The 18,521-nt window shown below is 40.6% G+C and overlaps 1 pseudogene; it reads left to right on the forward strand.

The window, feature by feature from the left end:
- LOC118919952 (chondroitin sulfate proteoglycan 4-like) overlaps positions 1-17,732 on the forward strand; it is a 65,100-nt pseudogene extending 47,368 nt beyond the window's left edge.
- The last annotated feature ends 789 nt before the right edge of the window (positions 17,733-18,521 follow it).

The raw sequence follows: 18,521 nt of genomic DNA on the forward strand, positions 1-18,521 counted from the left end.
TATAAAGATCATTTCATTAACCAGCAGCCTTCGTATGCTTTACTTAACCTGCATATCTAATTTTCAGTTAGGTTCCATGAAGCCCCTTTCATCTCATGACCTGAGAGCTGTGACCAATGACGTGGACAGTGCAGGAAACAGAACTATCACGTTCACAGTTGTGAGTTCCCCGAGAGTCGGGAGGTTGGTGCGAGTAAATGCGGACACTGATTTTTCCCCACAGCTCTCAGGAGCCAGCCTCCGTCCTTAGGTGTCCACAAATGGACAAGAGCACAGAGGATGTTTCTGTGTTTACACAGACCCTGGTGAGTGCCGATGTCTGCGCCGCTAGGCATCTCTGCAGGGCGGGGCCCCTCACGTGTCTTCATCCCGTTCAACTAAGCAGACGTGCCCCTCTGCCCAGGCAATTACATATTCAGCTGGGCTGGCTTTAAAACCAGACGCTTTGTAGTGAGCACAGGATCAGACAGAATTGTCAGAAAACACTAAGCAAATTCAAACTCTGTGTCTAATAAATAAAAAGGGGTCCTTTTTCCTGGTATAGGGGAGAGCCTAGTAAACAAAGTATTCGTCATGTAAGTGTAGATTAATGATTAAAAAAAAAAATGCAGTTCCTATGTGGTGACCCCTAATGAGTTCTACACAATGATATAAAGGACATATAAAAGTGTAGGCAAAGGGTCTGTTTGTGTGTATACAGAGGATCAAAGCCTAATTTGGCTACCCCGAAAATGAACTAAGATACGATATGAAAAAGAACTTCCAACATCAGCACTCTCTGGAAGACTCATGACAGAAGATGATCAGAAAAAAAAAAAAAACTTCAACAAAGATCCACGCACTGTCACAGGTGTAGATGCACTCATCCCACCAGTTCCTGGACCTGCCATGGGAAAGATGAAGGAGATATCTAAGCTGGCCTGTGCATACAGTAAAACAAAAATTGGACTGGATCTATACTGTTGGAACTCAACCAAGAATTAGGAGAAGTGCAAATTGTAGCACTCCAAAATCTTACAACCACAGACTATTTATCGTTAAAAGAACATATGGGATATGAACAGTCCCCAGGAATGGGGTGTTCTAGTTTATCTGAATTCTCTCAGACTGTTTAAGTTCAGTCGGACAATATCCACCATATCATAGATAAGTTTTCACAAATGCCTAAGGTGCCTAACAGGTTTTCTTGGTTTCACTGGAGATGGCTGGTAATTACAGGTATGCTTTGGTTAGGTAACTATATTCCTATTATGTTAATGTGTGTGCACAATTTAATTAGTCGTTTAAAACCTATCCATGCTGAAGTTACTCTACAAGAAGATATGTCAAAGAAATAATCAATCTTCCCAGGTTTTCTTCTGCCTGCTACTTCTATAGCTTTTCTTCTTCCTACCTAATCACAACCTTTAAATAGAACTCATGCCACATGTCGAATTTACCGAGTATCATAATTCTTCCAAGTGGTAAAGATACCTCAAGACAAATGCTGGGCATAGAAGCCACAGGGCATAAATATGCAAAGAAGTAAAAAGCTAACCTTTTCAAACAATAAGGCTTCTCTCTCACTTACCAACTTAACATTTCCCTGTAAGGCCCTGGAAGATGACTTGTTAGCCAGAGACGGGTAAGATTCCTCAAGGGAGGAACAACCTAAGACAGGCACAGTCGCAGGGGGCCATCTGGTGAGAAAATGGGGAGCAGCAGAGGTGAGGCTTAGAACCTCCCCCCTCATATTCTGAGAGAAATCTTTGGCATACATGGATGTTTATTGCCCTCATCTAGCTCGAATTAACATAGTCTACAGGCACACACCTGATCATCTACATTTGCTCTCTTACAACACTAAACTCTGTTTTCTACCTTTATCTTGTATCTACCTATCACTTCAGCATTTTATTAAAAATAATAATAATAGAGAAATGTGGTATCCATATATAAATCAAGTTTAAAAATCAAATGAATATTCATATTTGAACTGACTGTGTATAGTTCATAATGCATGAACAAAACCGAAAGCTTTTGTGATGACTGCCCTTGCACTGTTCACCATGTAACTTATTCACTATGTAAGAATTTGTACTCCATGTAAGAATTTGTTCATTATGCATCAGAAGATTGGAGACTGATGAAAATTAGGCTTGGGATGGATTAATGATTGTGCATTGAGTATTGACCCCCCTATACAGAAATTTATTGTGGTTAACAACTATTTGATCAATAAATACGAGAGATGCCCTCACAAAAAAAATATATATTTCCAATTGTAAAATAAATAAGTAACCAGGATGTAATGTATAGCATAAGGAATATAGTCAAAATATTGTAACAACTTGGTATGGTGATACCTGGTACCTAGAATTATAATGTATATAAATGTTGAATCACTGTGTTGTACACCTGAAACTAATGTAATGCAATGCTGTTGTCAACTACCCTTCAATAAAAAAAAAAAAAAAAAAAAGGGGTCCTTTTTATCACTGAAGATGGATGTAAAAGGAAATCCAAAGCAGAGTTGCAGGAGTAAATCCTTCAGGATATCTGTATGCATTTATATTTAATAGATTGTGGTTATATGTGTGTATATAAGTGTGTGTGTGTGTGTGTGTGTGTGTGTGTGTGTGTGTGAGAGATCTGTATTTGGAGCCATCTATTTTAAATTTCACTGGTACCTTACTACTACCACCATCCATATACCTTTTTATTCAAATGGACAAGCCTTCAAACCTTTTGATTTTTCTTTTCTTTTTGCGTCCTAGAGCTCTGACTGGGCATGTTTGCTTTATGTGATTTCATTTTCTAAAAGTCTACATTTCCAAATGGTCCTCTTGAATATAACTATTTCTTGCTTGCCATTCAGACTTCTTTTTGCATTCATGAACAGTGTGTGCATGGATCTGATAGCTGATCTGGCTATATTTTACATGACTAAGGAATAAAAAAATCCAAAGTCAAGTTTAGAGGAAATAGTATGTGTGGCTTTCTTTAACCTTTGAGCTGTTTCTGTCCAGTGTGATGTGGCAGAATTGAATTTTTGCTTTTGCTTTGCAATCGCCTTTGCCATGCACTGAAGGAAGCAGATCAGCAGGCTAGCAAAAGCTCTGAATGTGACCCTGAAAAGAGAAAGTATAAATTCTCTAGCACTTAAATGAAGGAAAAAAGGATTAGGATGAAAATTACATTCTGCGAGGAGCTTAATGTGCCCACAGCCATCAAAACCTGCCCAGGGTCAGTTTAAGTTTAACCTTTTAAATAGTGACAAAATGATATCAATTATATAAAGATGCCTTGGCTCTAGGCCTGGTTCTTACAAATATTTTTTTAATGATGACCATTTCAAGTATTTCTTCCCATTACTTTTCATTGCAAGTATGTAATATTTTAGATTCATATGGCCTGAGTAGGTTTTAGTGGGTACGGTAGCCAGGATTAACTAGGTTGTGCTGCAGTAACAAATAACACCCAAATCTTGATGGCTTACAATAATGGAAGTTTTATTTCTCACATACATGTATATGGGCTGTGGGTCTTCTCTACATTTTTCCTTTATTCCAGGATCCAGGTGGAAAGAGTAGCCCCTCTCTTGGGCATTGCTCTATTTGCAACACAGGGAAAAGAAATGATAGTGGAACCACATAGTGACTCTTAAAGTTTGTGCTCGAAAGTGCCATGTATCACTTGTGTTCACATCTGATTGGCCAAAGAAAGTCATGTGAGCAAGCCTGATAGCAATGGGGCGGGCAGGACAATTTTCTCATGAAGGTGAGGCCCTGCATAATTGGAATAATAGACCTGTCTACCACAGTGGGCCATCCTGGTAATCTGAAAACTGGTTATAATACACTTAGAGTACATTTTTCTATGAAACCTTTATAATACAATGCATTTGTAAACAGGAATTATAACCACAACCTGTTATAAGGCCCAAGGGAAGATAAAGTCTTATTTGATTAAAATCCAAGTGTTTTGAGCTTTTTTTTTCTCACTGTCTCTTTTACCAAGAGCGCCAGTGGCCTGGCCCAGTGCTTTGATGCAACAGACAAAGGAGAGCTCCTTTCGCTGTACACAAGGCATCAGGCTGTAGGTCAGGCCTCTCAGGCAGTGTATTCCTGGATCTGATGATTGCTGTGTCCCTAAAGCAGCAGGTAGGATACGTTTGGAGCCTAGAAGTTCAGCTCAGTAGCCCCCACACTGTGTCTCTGGTAGTGAGTGTGCGGAGGGTGTCCTGAGGGAACCGGGGGCCGTGTTGCTGCTCCTTGATCTCCTGCTCCTTGACTACTCAAGACTGAGGACAGGTCTTTTGGCCTCTAAAGTTGGAAGATCTGGATTAGCTCTGCAAGTTAGGGTAAATTACCTATCTTTGAAACCTCAGTTTCATCATCTGTAAGTGGGAAAATAGTAGTGGTGATGATGGAAACCAAGCCATTTTGAATACTCACCATGTCCCAGGTGCTGTTCTAAGCTTTCTTCTATACTGCTCATCATCTCACTGTACAGTCTCGGGTCCCAAAGCACAGGGAGGGTAAGCAGCTTGCCAACAGTTACACAGATCCGAAATAGCAGAGCCAGGGTGCAAGCCAGGGCTTCTGACTCTAGGTCAGCTCCTATCCACTAGGCTGTCCTGCCCTCTTGGAGTTTGTGTATAGATTAGAATGGATAATGAATTCAAAATGCTTAGCACACTGCTACCCATGTAGCAGGAAATAAGCGGTGGTGAAGGCTGTTGTTATTATCTTTTGTTATTGGAAATGTGTAAGGTTTCTTTCCTCTCATCGTAGCCAAAAGACTGTTTCACAGGAGAGGGTGATTTTCTAGGCCACTGGAATTGGCTGCAGTGCTTAGCCTAATGCGCTATAGTAATTTAATGAATAGGAATGAGGTCATTAGGGGAAAATGACATTAGCTTCACCCTGTAACCCACTTACTGTTTCCCTTTGTGGAAGAGCCCCTGGCATTCTGGAACACATTTCCCTGAGTGATGTTAAGGGGCCGGGGCTGAAAAAACATCATGGGGCCTATGCCTGGATCAAGCCCTTCATCCCTGGGCAGAGCCTCAACTGGAGGCAGAATGAGGTTCAGGGCCGAGGGAGCACCAAGATCCCGTCCCAGGGGTCAGAGCAAGGAGGACCTGGTAGGAGAACTCCTTACCGGAGCAGATAGACCAAAGCTGAGGTGTCTTTGCAGGATGTGTTCGGTTAAATTTCTAGAATAAATTTCATTGGAATACCCTGTCTCCCTTCCACTTAAGTGGTCATATGAACATCAGCAATGTGGGGAGAGGACAGAGTGCACAGAGAATCCTGTGCAAGCATATAAACCACAGTGCTAGCTCTGCCTCTTTCAGTGTGTGTGTTTTTCTGACTATGAAAATAACACATGCTTATTGTAAAAATAAACTAGAAAACATTCAAATTTGTATTGAAAAAAAGCCAGGCATCATCAATAATAACTTCAGTACAACTGGTATTAACCTGAAGGTCTTCCAATTCTCTTTAGCTTGTGTGTTCAAAAATGCACATTTTTAATTGTGACGGGAAGATAAAGAAACTTATTATCATATTTGCCATTTTCTGCTTTCTAGATCCTGTCTCCTTTTTCATATGCAAATAGAATGTGAATCTTTTCCTAAAATCTGCAATTTTAAGGCCTCTGTCACATAGGACCCTGGTCAATTCTCAGCCATTCTATGAAGGCTCAGATTTACTACCTAACAGCTCTAGGACATTTTCGGAAGTTAAAGAGATGGTGGAGACAGGCTTTGGAGGTGAAGAAGATCAAAACCTCTCTTAAATTACTGAATGAAGACATTTATTGGACACACATGATGAGCTTCAGTTAGTGCTCTCTATTCTGGTTGGTGAAAAGAAATATTACTTAGGAATCAATCCCAATTGTAAAAGGAGTTCAGAACTCTTCAGCCACGTTCATGCAATCAAATGGTTTCCATTGCTTTTTGGCTTTCTAGATCAGGTTTTCTTATTTCAAGAGCCAGTTCCAATTGGGAGAGTGTTGTTAGGCAGCTGATACTTGAGTCTTCTTTCACACCTTTACTGAATTGTTTCCAGTCTTCTACCACTGTCAGCTGGGGGAGGCAAAACCACTGTATCACTTGCATGTGAAACCCACACCCTTCCTTGGAGGAACAAAAATGACCATTTTAATCAGTGGCTCTGGAAAGGTATAGCTTGTGAAGGAAATCTAGACACACTCCCTTAAGCATAATATCGTGCTTTAGCAAAATAATTGTGAGGGAAACATTCATTATGTTGTAGCTCAAAATATTTTCTTATCCTGGAACAAACTCACTGTTTTTTCAAACCATACCGTGTCAGCTTACCACGATAAACAATTAACATTTTTGTTTCTCACCATAATATTGCATCTGCCTTAATGGGAAAAGCTAAACCACAAAAACTTGTGCTGAAAATGTTTTGTCGTGAAGATTAACATACAAATACCCAGAGAAGGAGAATCATCAAATTTTAGAATGAAATGAAAGCCTTCTATAAATATAGAGAAATTTTTGTTCATTTAAAGAATGTATGAACAAAGCAAGACTTGAATTCCATAAAGTATGAATCCCTTCCATGTATAGCACGAGGCTCGTTGAGTTTTCATTCCAGTTCTTGTTGAGATAATTTAGACTCATTAAAAGCAAAGTGCTCTGGTTTTGAGGTTTGTGATGCCTGCCTTTTTTTATTTCCCATAAAGTCAGTAGTTGCATTTTAGCCATTGTACATGGAAGCTGTTATACATGGAAGATCATCCGTCTAGTCCCTGCTGCTGCAACCTAGATACAGGTTTCCAAAACCACATTTAGCAAATAATACAGTTGACTCCAGGTTATGAATTTTGTCTAATTACCTCTTCTCCCAGAGTCTGCATTTGTGGCTCAAAACAACATTATATTTTAAGAAATTGTGAACACATTTCCCATAGTATAGATATTAATTCATTACAACTTAATGGAGAGTACATTGGGATTGTGGAGCTTTGGCCCTTTAATTTTCTAAGCAGGGAGGACCAGTGTCTTTGTGTGAGTGTGATTGCTCCTCTCCCATCCCCACCCCTGCTTTCTTGGGGTCTCTTCAGTAGTGAGCTCAATGGCAGTTACACTCAGTATTCATTTTAGGCCATTTTCCACAGTTTTCTGTTTTGGCAATTTCAGGTTTGCCATTACAGTTCACTGAATGATGTATTAGCATATTTTTCCATGTGTAGAAAGTATTGTATTGCATTTTCATTTAGTCACTTATTATGCAAACTGGAAATTGGCTGATGGGTCCTGGACTGATAGCTTTGAATAACCAAAAATGTTTATTTCTTTCAGAACTATTGGCTCTTCCTTTGAAAAAGCAGGTGAAACTAATTTCCATTTCAGTGAGAGTGGTTTACCCTTTCTCCTTCTCTTAATTTCCTGTGGCTGCTGTTAATGAATTGTCACAAACCTAGGGGCTTAAAATAGCAGAAATTTATTATCTCGTAATTCTGGAGGCCAGAAGTTGGAATTCCATGTCACTGGACTGAAATCAGGGTGTCAGCAGGGTTGTGTTTCCCCTGGAGGATCTGGAGGGGAATGTCTGCCTTGCCTCTTCCAGTTTCTGGCAGCTGCCAGCATATCTTGACATGTGGCCACATCATTCCAGTCTCTGCCTCCATGGCCATGTTGCCTTCTCCTCTTGTGTCTGTGTTCTAATCTCCCTCTGCCTCCCTCTCCTAAGGATGTATGTGACAGCAGTTAAGTCCCACCTGGATAATCCTTCCAATTTCAGGATCCTTAACTTAATCATATCAGCAAACCATATAAGGTAACATTCCCAGGTTCAAGGAATTTGGACCTCATATCTTTTTTTTGGGTGGTGGTGGTGGTAGGTGCTACTATACGTATATGTAACAAAAGTAAGATATCCTATATTATCTTCTGCTGTTTCCTAATGAACAATTTTTTATGATCTCATTTGGTGGTTTCATTAAAGGCCTTCATGCTTATAATGGTGTAAGGCCCATGAAAATCTATGTTTGCTTCTATATAAACATGGATTTGGATGTTTCTGACAAGTAGAGCTAGTTCTAGAAAAGCTTTCTGTTCTAGTATTTTTATGCAGAGACTGACCCAGTCATGGGGCATAGATAACTATTAGGATGTGGTTTTCAGTTGCCCTTTGCTAGCTGGGGATTTCTAGATATCACCATTTAGGAGCTTAGGTTTTCTGAAATGCCTCTTTGATCCATTGCCACTGAGAGGAATCAGTCCTGGGACTTAACCCAGGCCCACTTTATTTAGCCTGATACCTGGGCACCCTCTAAGCTGTGGTGTCTGGATGTCTTCAACCCTCTATGCCAGGCCACTCTCTGTAAACATGATGGTGCCAGTCCTTGTGGAAATAAAAAAGGGCATGTAAAGAGGAGTTACTTCTCTGAGCTCAACCTTCAGGAATGCAGGATCTTGTCCTCCGGATTTTAGCTTTTAGGACTTTTTAGTTAACCCACATGGAACCTTAGAGACTTTACCTTCTAAAATTGTTTGGCTTTCTGTAGTCTCCTTTCCCCAGGCCCAGGGCAGAGATTTCTTGGCCAGCTCTCTTTACTGTGTTCCTTCTGGCCAAGCAGTGTCCTCTCCAGAGACTTGGACCTTTGGCAAAGCCATCATGCTGTGGACAATCAAGTGAGTGAACTGCAGGTCTCCCTTTCCCCCTTCCCCTCTTCCCAGCTGACCCTGAGATGATTTGGGTACTTTCTTCTCCAGTGGGAATTTCAAGACTGTGATTGGCTTTTTGGGAAAGGTCGGTATGAAGGGCTCATGCTCTGGTTTTGTAAGGATCATAGGGAGCTGTCTTTAGCAAGACCCTCAGAATGACTATATGCTTCAGAACATTCTAGCCCTGCCTTTGGCCAAGTTTATTCTCAGAACACATTCTTATTATTATTTTGTGAATCTATGGAATGTCCACATGGTTTTAGGGAAAAAGATCATCAGATTCCATGCCACCACTGACTCCACCAAACATGGTTTATCAGAGCTCGGCTTCATTCTTGGGTTCATCAAAGGGTGCTCATAAGGACCCTTAGCTCTCTGCCTTCAGGTTTAAAAAGCCTAGCGTTGAGGATATAGATATCTGCTAGTTATCTTGGGGCTGGGATTGAATGGCCCTCAGCTTGGAGCCAGGTGGAAATTCCTAGCCCCTCAGTCCCATTCTCTTTCCCCCAGGGTCCCCAGGGAAAGTCTTCACCAGATCTACAATAGTGGTAGAATAGAAGAAGGAATAGAGCCTTTCTTTAACTTGCCTTTTGTAATAAATACACTAAATAGAATGAGCTATTTCTTTGGCTCTTTACAAACTCTGGCCAATAGTGACTATGTCCTAGCCAGGCCAAACCACAAAATGACATTTATCTGCCCTTGTCATACCTACTGACCAACTTTCCACATGAGTAGATTCCTTGGGGTTGGAGCACATCGCTTATGAATTTCTTGGTTGCCTAGTGTCTTACTGAACTTTCCACACAGTAGGTTCAGTACAGTGGAAAAAGCATGAATCCTGGAGTCACATGGGACTAATTAAACCTGGGCTCTCCCACGTGTTGGCTATGGGTGAATTATTTAAATTTTCTGATCCTCAGGGTTTTAAAAGAATCCATTATATGGGCACCAAAAGCCCCACTAAAGTAAAATTAAATAAAACGAGTCACATAGTGTGCCTTTCAGAGTGCTTGGCACATATTTAGGACTCAATAAATGTTAGGTACTGCCTATGTGTTTTTGTTAAATACGTGGGTGTGTCTTGGATTGCCTTATTTCTAATGCTTCATGACATAAATTTTCTACTTTTATACTAAGCTTTTTATATTAAATTTTGTAAAGCACTTTTTAAGTGGTTTGTTCATTGAACAAATATTTATTGAAATGGCAAGTATAGAAGGGTGAACTAATACTTATTCACAAAGCAAGTAGAAGTAAGCTTATGGAATATATGCCAAGAGTCCAGTCTAAAAAGTTCTTTGTTTTATGAGGAAATATTTATTCTATTAGGCTTGTTTTATAACTTTCTGATTCCTTAATAGTCTCATGCCATGGTTCACTATAAAAAATGAATACAGCCTTCCATCTTAACCAGAATCCCTGATGTCCCAGTAAGAATTGGCTAATGAGGACTTAGATGCTTTCCTAAGATCCCTAGAAATGCCCAGAGCCTGCCATTTTCAACAGTGATATGGCAATAGACCATCTGGTCCAAATGCATATCTACAGGTGAGACATTATGCTGTATTTCAATGCAGAAATGGAGACACATAGACTAAATGGCTTGCATAAAAGTCACAGAACTGAAAGTTGGTAGCATTTATATTGAATTTAGGTGGGATCAATATAAGATTCAAATTCTACTATGCTCTGCTCCTTCCATTTTCATATAAATAAATGTCCTTTTCCTTCTTGGAGGAGGAACAGTAGTAATTCACACAGCTGAAGCCAAAGAGGCCTCTGTAAGGTTCTCTAGGAGAAAGAGCTCTTACCTGCAAGCCTGGAGATCTGGCTTCTGGTCTCATCTCTTCTCACAATAGCCCTGTGATTGAGGGATGGAGTGGAATTCCCTGAATCCCCAACTTCTCTGAGTCTCTCAGCAGCCACTCAGCCATAAACTTTAACCCATCACAGAAAAGTCAATAGGGCCCCTGTTTTTCTTAGAGCCAAATCTGTTTCTTTAGCCTGTGAAAAATTTTCTTTGTGGTTCTCTAGGAATCAAGACTATGAAATCCAGAAGGTTTAGATCTCAGAGATCCAAGGAATGCTATGCTGCTGCTTCATATAAAAGCACTACTCTGAGAAGGTCTAGGATTTGGAGGCCATATGTTCCCATTCATAGTTTAGGTAGAAATACAGCCTTATTAAAGTCCTAGAGAAATGGACCAAGCTGGAGGGGGGCAAGAATCATGCCAGGACAGGAAATGACCACTTCTTGATAAGTTAGTGCCCAAGGCATTTGTGGGTTAACCTCCCCCCATCCCCCATTCTTCATATACAGGGTAATCAGAGAAAAAGGACTATTGGTCCCTTCTTGAATTGGATATAGTAAAACACCATAGGATTTACTTCTTAAAATTATTTTTTTTTAACTTTCTATTTTTAAATGATTTCCAACTTAAGGACAATTGTGAAAGAGTACAAAGAGTACAAAAGATTTCCATATACTATTCATCCATATTCCCCAAATGTTAGCATTTACCTGGCTTACCATTCACTCTTCACACACACACACACACACACTTCTGAAATTTTGAGAGCCAGTTGCAGACATGATGTGCCTTTAAACACCTAGCTGTGTATTTCTTAAAAGCAAGGCCTTTCTCATAGAACTACGGTGTAATTTTCAAAATCGTGAAATTAACATTAATATAATCCTATTTTATAATCCATAGACCTCATTCAATTTTATAATCGCAGACCTCATTCAAATCTCACAAGTTGTTTTCTTCTGAAGCAGCAGAAGAAAATCCCCAGCATGAAACACAGTTTTTAAATGTCTCGTGTCTTTGGGCTCCTTTTGTATGGAGCTGTTGCACAGCCACACCGACTTCTGTGACCTGGCCATTTTTCTGAGGAAATGGGCCAGTTATTGAGTTATACGTCCATCAGTTTGGTTTTGTCTGATGTCTCCTCACGACTGGCTTCAGGTTGTGCGTTTTGGGCCACGATGCCACATGAGGTTCCAGGCCCTTCTCTGGGCCTTGTGTAAGGAGGCCCTGATGCTGTTTTCTTTCATGACCTGGCAAGTACTGCCTTTCAGGTTTCTCCACTGTATGACTTTCCCCTTTGCAATCAAGAAGTATCTTGTGAGGGTAACTTTGGAACAATTTAAATATCCTGTTTCTCATCACAATTTAGCTTACTAGTTGTAGCAACCATTTTGGGGTTCTTGCCAGAAGCATTTGTTACTATGGCGATTGCCAAACGGTGATTTTTCTCATTTTGTTTTTCCTTCTACATTTATTATTTGGCATTGTACACCACTGAATTTCTAATGACATTCCCAAAAGACTCCACCTGTGAAATAGAAAATATCTGGGATAATCTAAAGCCATAGGAAATGAAAGCCTCCCTTCTCTCCTCCCCTTAATCCCAGAGCCCAGGTATGCAGCTAAGTGGCTTATCTATCTATATTTAATATGCAGAAATGTGCAGAGCAGTTGAAAGTTGTTCCTAAGGCCACTTTCTATTTGTGATAACAAAATCTCCTCAGGCTTGCCCTACACTTTTTCTCATAAAGTCTTAGTCTCATTCTCTGTTCCCAGCCCTCTCCCAAAACGTGCTCACACACCCCTTAGAATCTGATTCTTAAAGCTGATGAGGCTAAAGCTGTCTTCTAAACATTAAAGACTCAATCACTTCAAACCTCTTTCAGGGCGTGACTGCCAAGCTGATGTTCCGCAGGCATGCTTACTCCCTTTTCCACTAGCTCAGCTCTCTCAATTACCTGCTATCCAGCTTTAAAGCTCACTCAAGATGAACCTGATTTAACTCTCTCTCTCTCTCTCTCCCCCCCTGTAAAATGAGCCAACGGATTATTCACAATTTCTCACTCTTGAAATGCCTTTTCAAAAATAGAACCTAGAACAGATGTCTTCTTCACTAGGCTCCTGAAGTACAAAGCTAGGTTTAGGATTCCTTCCCAATTACCATACTCAAATTTCTGACTTTCATCTCAACGATTCTCATCTATTAGAACCATTCTTTCCCTGGGACAATCACTCTCCATACTGTAGACATCACAAGATCCTTAGATTATTAAAATAAGTTGTTAGATCTTTTTAAGGGAAGCTAATTTTTCACCTAAACTGAGGAGGCTATAGACAAGATTGATCCAGTTTCCAAGAAAACCTTCCCTCCCAGTTAATAGACTATGTTCATTTTAATATTAGGAAACTGGATATATTCTGCCTTATAATAGTATACTTCTCTCAAGCACAATGGGAACCTTCTAAGAACCATCCTCCAGTCCAAAATCCATGGCATAATCACCCATTTCTAGGAAAAGGAATACATTTATGACTAAACTTTTGTCATAAACCTTCAGCTGGGAATAGAAATGGTAGAACTACTAAATAAAACTGACTGACTCCACAGGAACTTCTGAAGAATTAAGTCCCTAGTTAGTACCAGAAATTACTGTCTTTGGAGAAACTCCAGTTTTTCATGAGTAACCTTGTTTCTTTATGAGGAAACGTTGAGGGATGATATTTTCTTTTCTCCATTTAAAATCCCCAAATAACAGCATTTCCTTGCTTTATCCTTGAATGGGATAAGGAACAAAAAACTCCTCACTAACAGTTTTTGGCCAGTCTGGGAGCTGGGAGCACACATTCCATGGGGACTCACTAGACCAAAAGCCTGTCTAGGGCTCTGGTTCTAGATGCATCCACTATAGCAGCACTGAGCCAGAGCAACACGTAATTAGTATTAATACAGTATTAATCACTAAATCATTCATTTAATACTGATCTGTTATTAATACAGTATTTCTAAATATTGGTTGAAGGTATAGATTCAACTGCTCTGTAAATTATATAATTTATCCCAGGCACTTTTGACATGGACACAAATTTCTTGGCAAAACCTACCTGTAACATATATTGTAATAGATAGCAGGTCAGAAAAAGATGTGACCTATATAAATTAAGGGTTGACTGTTTTATCTCTAGCCTTAAATCTGTGATTACAGTTTTAGAACTTTTGATAACTGTTGTTGAAGGAAGGACTACCCACATGGTGTTCATATAATGAAACACTGGGTAGAATTCATCTCCATCCATTGAGTCAGAAAGGACATTGATAGGCAACAGGCATTAGGTACTTAGTTAACTATTGAAAGATAACTTAAGCAAGGTGAGAAAATTTGAATACCAATGAAAATAATAATTGCAATGCAATGAAATACATCATATATTAAAATTCATGAGTTTACAATGACTCCAAAACAAACAAAACAAAATAAGTGGTCCTGTTAGGAGACTGGAGCCTGAGGACTCATTTTCTAATTGATCGAAAGAGATAGAATCAAGCAGTTGTCTTTCCTGCATGTACTGTACTTCAGTGTAACAAAATAGCTAATGAGGGAAAGTTCTTCATAGGAGAATTTCAGATAAGAATAAAGAAGGAATGATAAGATAAATGATAGCAATGTTTTGCCACTGTAAAAATAAGGGATTTAGGCAATCATATCAACGACTCTGTAAAACTATTAGTGACAGGCTAATGGGGAACTTTAAAATAGATGGATCGACCTGACAACACTTGAATCTACCTATCAGTCTTAACATGTCCAGAAGAACTGCAATCTAATATTGTTTTGCCTTGCAATGAGATGCAAAAGGACATACACAAGAGAAGCTGCAGAACATTCTTAACAAAACTTGAACCTGATTCTTGTTAAGCATCTTGATTTACTAGTATACTGGAAATAGAGGGGACAGAGGAATACATTAAGCAACACCATAGGGATGCAATCAGCAAAACTGAGAATGTAGGAAACTCTACAAGACAAATAATCCAATTTATTCAACAAATAAATTATAGGGAAAAATTAGAGAAGGGAACCTGTAGATTAAAGGACACTTATAAGAAGCATCAAATAAATGTGATATGTGGACTTCTTAAGGTCCTGGCTCAAATGAAATAATTATATATTAAAAAAAAAGACATGCACAGATCATGAGAGATGCTTGAGCACTAATTGGATATTGATGATATTAAGTAATTATTGTAATATTTAGGTGTGGTAGTGACATTATGATTATGTTTTTAAAAGAGTCATCTTTTATCAATGCTAAATAGTAAGGCATTTACAGATAAAATTATGTCTGTGATTTGCTTCAAAACAACTATTGGGCAGAAAAGTTGGTAGGAGTATATACTTAACAAGATTGGTTTTGAGTTGATAGTTGTTGAAGCTGTATGACAGGGAAGCAAAGGTTCATTACATACTTTCTATAATATAAATTAGCATTAGTTATTTCAAAATCAGTGTGCTTTTCTCTCTCTGATACATCATTTTTGTAGTAGAACACCTAGGTTTGACAAATAAGTTACCATGTTGTTAATGTTCCTCTGTTTGTATAGATATGTGGAATTATTTGAGCATGAGTAGAGTAAACCCTGACAAGACAGTAACTCTTCCAGTTAGGATGTGAGTTAAATCACATATTATCCCTGAAGCCAGGGGCTGATTTTTCTTACTGTCTGGCCAGGTCAGTGAACAGCTGATATTATATCAGCATGCAGACCTTGAGAACACTGGCTGGACTGCAGAAGACTCATTCACAACATTCTCTCCACCAGCAGCTCTAGGCCCTGAGGAATTTCACATTAACATTTCATATGAAATTAATGAACCTGGTCGGCAAAGTTGTCTGCTTGCAAATACAGGTAAAGCCACCAAGATATGGTCTGTGCCTTATCTATAATTATTAAAATATGGATACTATGGAAATACATCTTTCCATTTTTGTCAATGCCATGATATCCACCTTTGATAAAACAAACAGTTATAAAAATATCTTTCTTTTTGTGTGCTCTTTCTCTGGCCTTCTTCTCTTTCCTCTTATAAGCTTTAATAGTCATAGTGGGGGAAAGATGGCAAATTAGCTTTAAAGAATTTTATCTGTTCCTCCACATGGGGACTTCATTGTGCCTGGGATTGAAAACTGTTGACAGAAAATGAAAATGGCAAAAGGGTATGTTCTTGAAAGAAAAGGGATATTGAAAGCTGCACTTCCATGGCAAGAGAAAGTCCAGTAGTAGATAAGTTAGGAAATTAAATTTTATGAGTGACTCTCAATGTTTTAGAACTCCCTTGCCTGAAATGTTGACTTAATAGTGTGGGTATGTGTGTAGCAAGGCTAATTCAGGTCCTCAGCAACCAAGGGGCTTTGAATGATCTGCTGGGGCAGGCAAATTTGAGGGAGAAAGAGCTTTGCCACTGCCAAAAAAGCAAATCCGCCACAGCCAGCGGCTGACTTTCTTGAAGAGGTGTTTAACATCACCGTCTTTCCAGTCAATGATCAGGCTCCAGAATTAAAGACAAAAGGGCTTCGGTTGAAAGTTCTGCAGGGCAATAGGTTAGTGTTGGGACCTGAAAACCTGAAGGTGGAAGATCTGGACAGTCCTCCAGAGGAGATCAGATACATAATCATCTGTAATCCTAATAACGGCTTTTTGGCAATGGCTCACCATCCAGACACACCTGTTCACCGTTTCACACAAGCTGACACTGATAACTCTCAAGTGTGGTTCATACAAGATGGAAGCCCATCCTCTGCAGTGTTTTACTTTAGTGTGACCGATGGCCAACATCGCCCCCTCTACAAGCTCTTCCACCTGGGTGTCATCCCCATCTCCACCGCCCTTGTGAACCTCACTGACCTACTTCCCCCACAAGGCCAGATGACCATCCCCATCACCAGTGTTCACCTGTCAGCAATGACCAGTGGGAGGAGTCCCCAAATCATGTACAAGATAACATGGCCCCTCCAACATGGGCATCTTCCTATTGAAAACCAGGTGGTCATCAGCTTTGGACAGAAGGATCTGCACTCAGGAAGACTCTCTTAGCACATGACAAACCTCACAGCCTCAGAGGACCACCTACAAGTCTCATTGTTTACATCAGAGGGCAATCTGACAGGGCAACCCTGAATGTCAGAGTGCAGCCTTTACTGCGGGTTGCACCAGATCTGACAATTGCCAACAGAGTGATTCATCAGCTGAGAAGAGGGGACCTAGATGCTACTGAACTTGCTAACAAGACTAACAGTGATCCCAAATTTGAAGTGACAGTACTCCCTGTCTGTGGAAGACTTGTACGAAGAGTGGGCCAAGGCACTGCAATGGAAGATGCTACTCTCTTCACTCAGAGGGACATTGACCAAGGGTTGTTGATGCTTCATCCACATGCCAGTTTAACAGACACTGATATGCTGAATGACTCCATCACTTTCTTGCTCAGGCAGACCATGTACAGCCAGCTGTAGGTTATCCCCTTTCACCATAGTGTCACCTGACCCCTTGCTTTTGCAAAACTTTACTCCTAGGATTTCCTTGTTAGTCACTGCAGATAACCTTGTGACTTCAGCGTTCTCTCAGGAAAAGCCTGTGATTTCCTCAGGGCCCACAGCACAGACAGAAACTCTGGGGAAGCTGACCCAGACCAGATGGCAGGAAGCAGATGCCTGGGAACCACACAGTGGTGAACAGCCTACTATGGATGGCAAGGCCTCTCCTAACAGGGTCCTTTGGCTGCCAGCTACCACCAAAGCCAGTCCTGGGGCACCTGCTCAGCCCAGAGAGAACAGTCACCCTCTGATGATCATCATACCCTTGGCTGTGGTGGTCTTCCTCCTGATGGTAACTGCAGTGGCCTTGTGCATCTGGCTGTTGGGCAGGAAAGTAGAAAAGGCAAAGCCTCTTATGAAGCCCTAGATCAACTTGGAACCCACAACCCAAGTCCTAGGCCCCAGAGGGGCATAACTGTTTCCACCGTCATGGTGACAGCCCTTCTAAAGAGCACCAGCAGCCCCCCGGGTAGTCTCCTTGGGACCCTGCAGTGTGAATGAATGGCCTCTCCAGTCCCTAAGCCAGTGCAGAAATGTGCCCCTTAGGAGATGTGGGTGAGTCTGGATCCAACGTGCTTAAGCTCTGCTGACAAACCAACCCGGTGCTGAAGCACAACCAATACTGGGTGTAGACTGAGGGTTCTTGTTCCTTCTTGACCACCCACTCTGTGCCAGGTGCCAGGATAGGCACTGGGCTACAAGGCAAAGAGGTGCTGGGGGAATCAGCCAAGAAAGCCTGGCCCTGCCAGACCCTTAGCGCTGTGCTGTGGCCTGCGGTTGGATGTTGGTGGTTGTCTGTCCTGACTTTCATACAGCTCTCATCTTATGGGCTCTCCACACTGAGTTTTGTGTGCCTTTGCCTGGACCCGACTCTCTGAGTGTGCATAAGGTTTTGTCAATATTAAACCTTTACCGAGGTGCTACAGAACATGCTGGCCCAAATGACAGCAACACTGTTAACCTGGGAGGTAGAGTTAATGCAGGAAGTCTTTGAATATTTTTCACTGAGGAGTCACTTTCTCTGAGTGAGTCAGTAAGGAAGTGCAGGAACTGTTTCAGCAAATAGAAGAGGTAGTTTATCAATTCAATGAGTTTGTTTTTGGTGTTTTTCTGGAATGTCTATTCCTGTGTGAAGTCTCCTGTTCAACTTCCTAATGCAGGAAAGGCCTCCGCGCTCCAGACAGTGGGACAGCCTGGCCTCTGCGATGGTGTTCACTGAGCACAGGGCTTCATCAAGAGGCTTTGTCTATTCTGATTTGTAAAGTCAACTTATAGTACAAATATTATTTGAAGCCCTAAGGAATAGAAAAGTTTGTTAGATACTTTTGTGATGCCTCAATTTGGCTTAATTTTACAATTAATTGAAATAATGGCAAATTTGTGTTTGACGTGTCTAGTTTCGCCTACCACCGGCAGACTCA

This window comes from Manis pentadactyla, chromosome 2 (assembly GCF_030020395.1).
Source record: "Manis pentadactyla isolate mManPen7 chromosome 2, mManPen7.hap1, whole genome shotgun sequence".
In the NCBI taxonomy this organism is placed as follows: Eukaryota; Metazoa; Chordata; class Mammalia; order Pholidota; family Manidae; genus Manis; species Manis pentadactyla.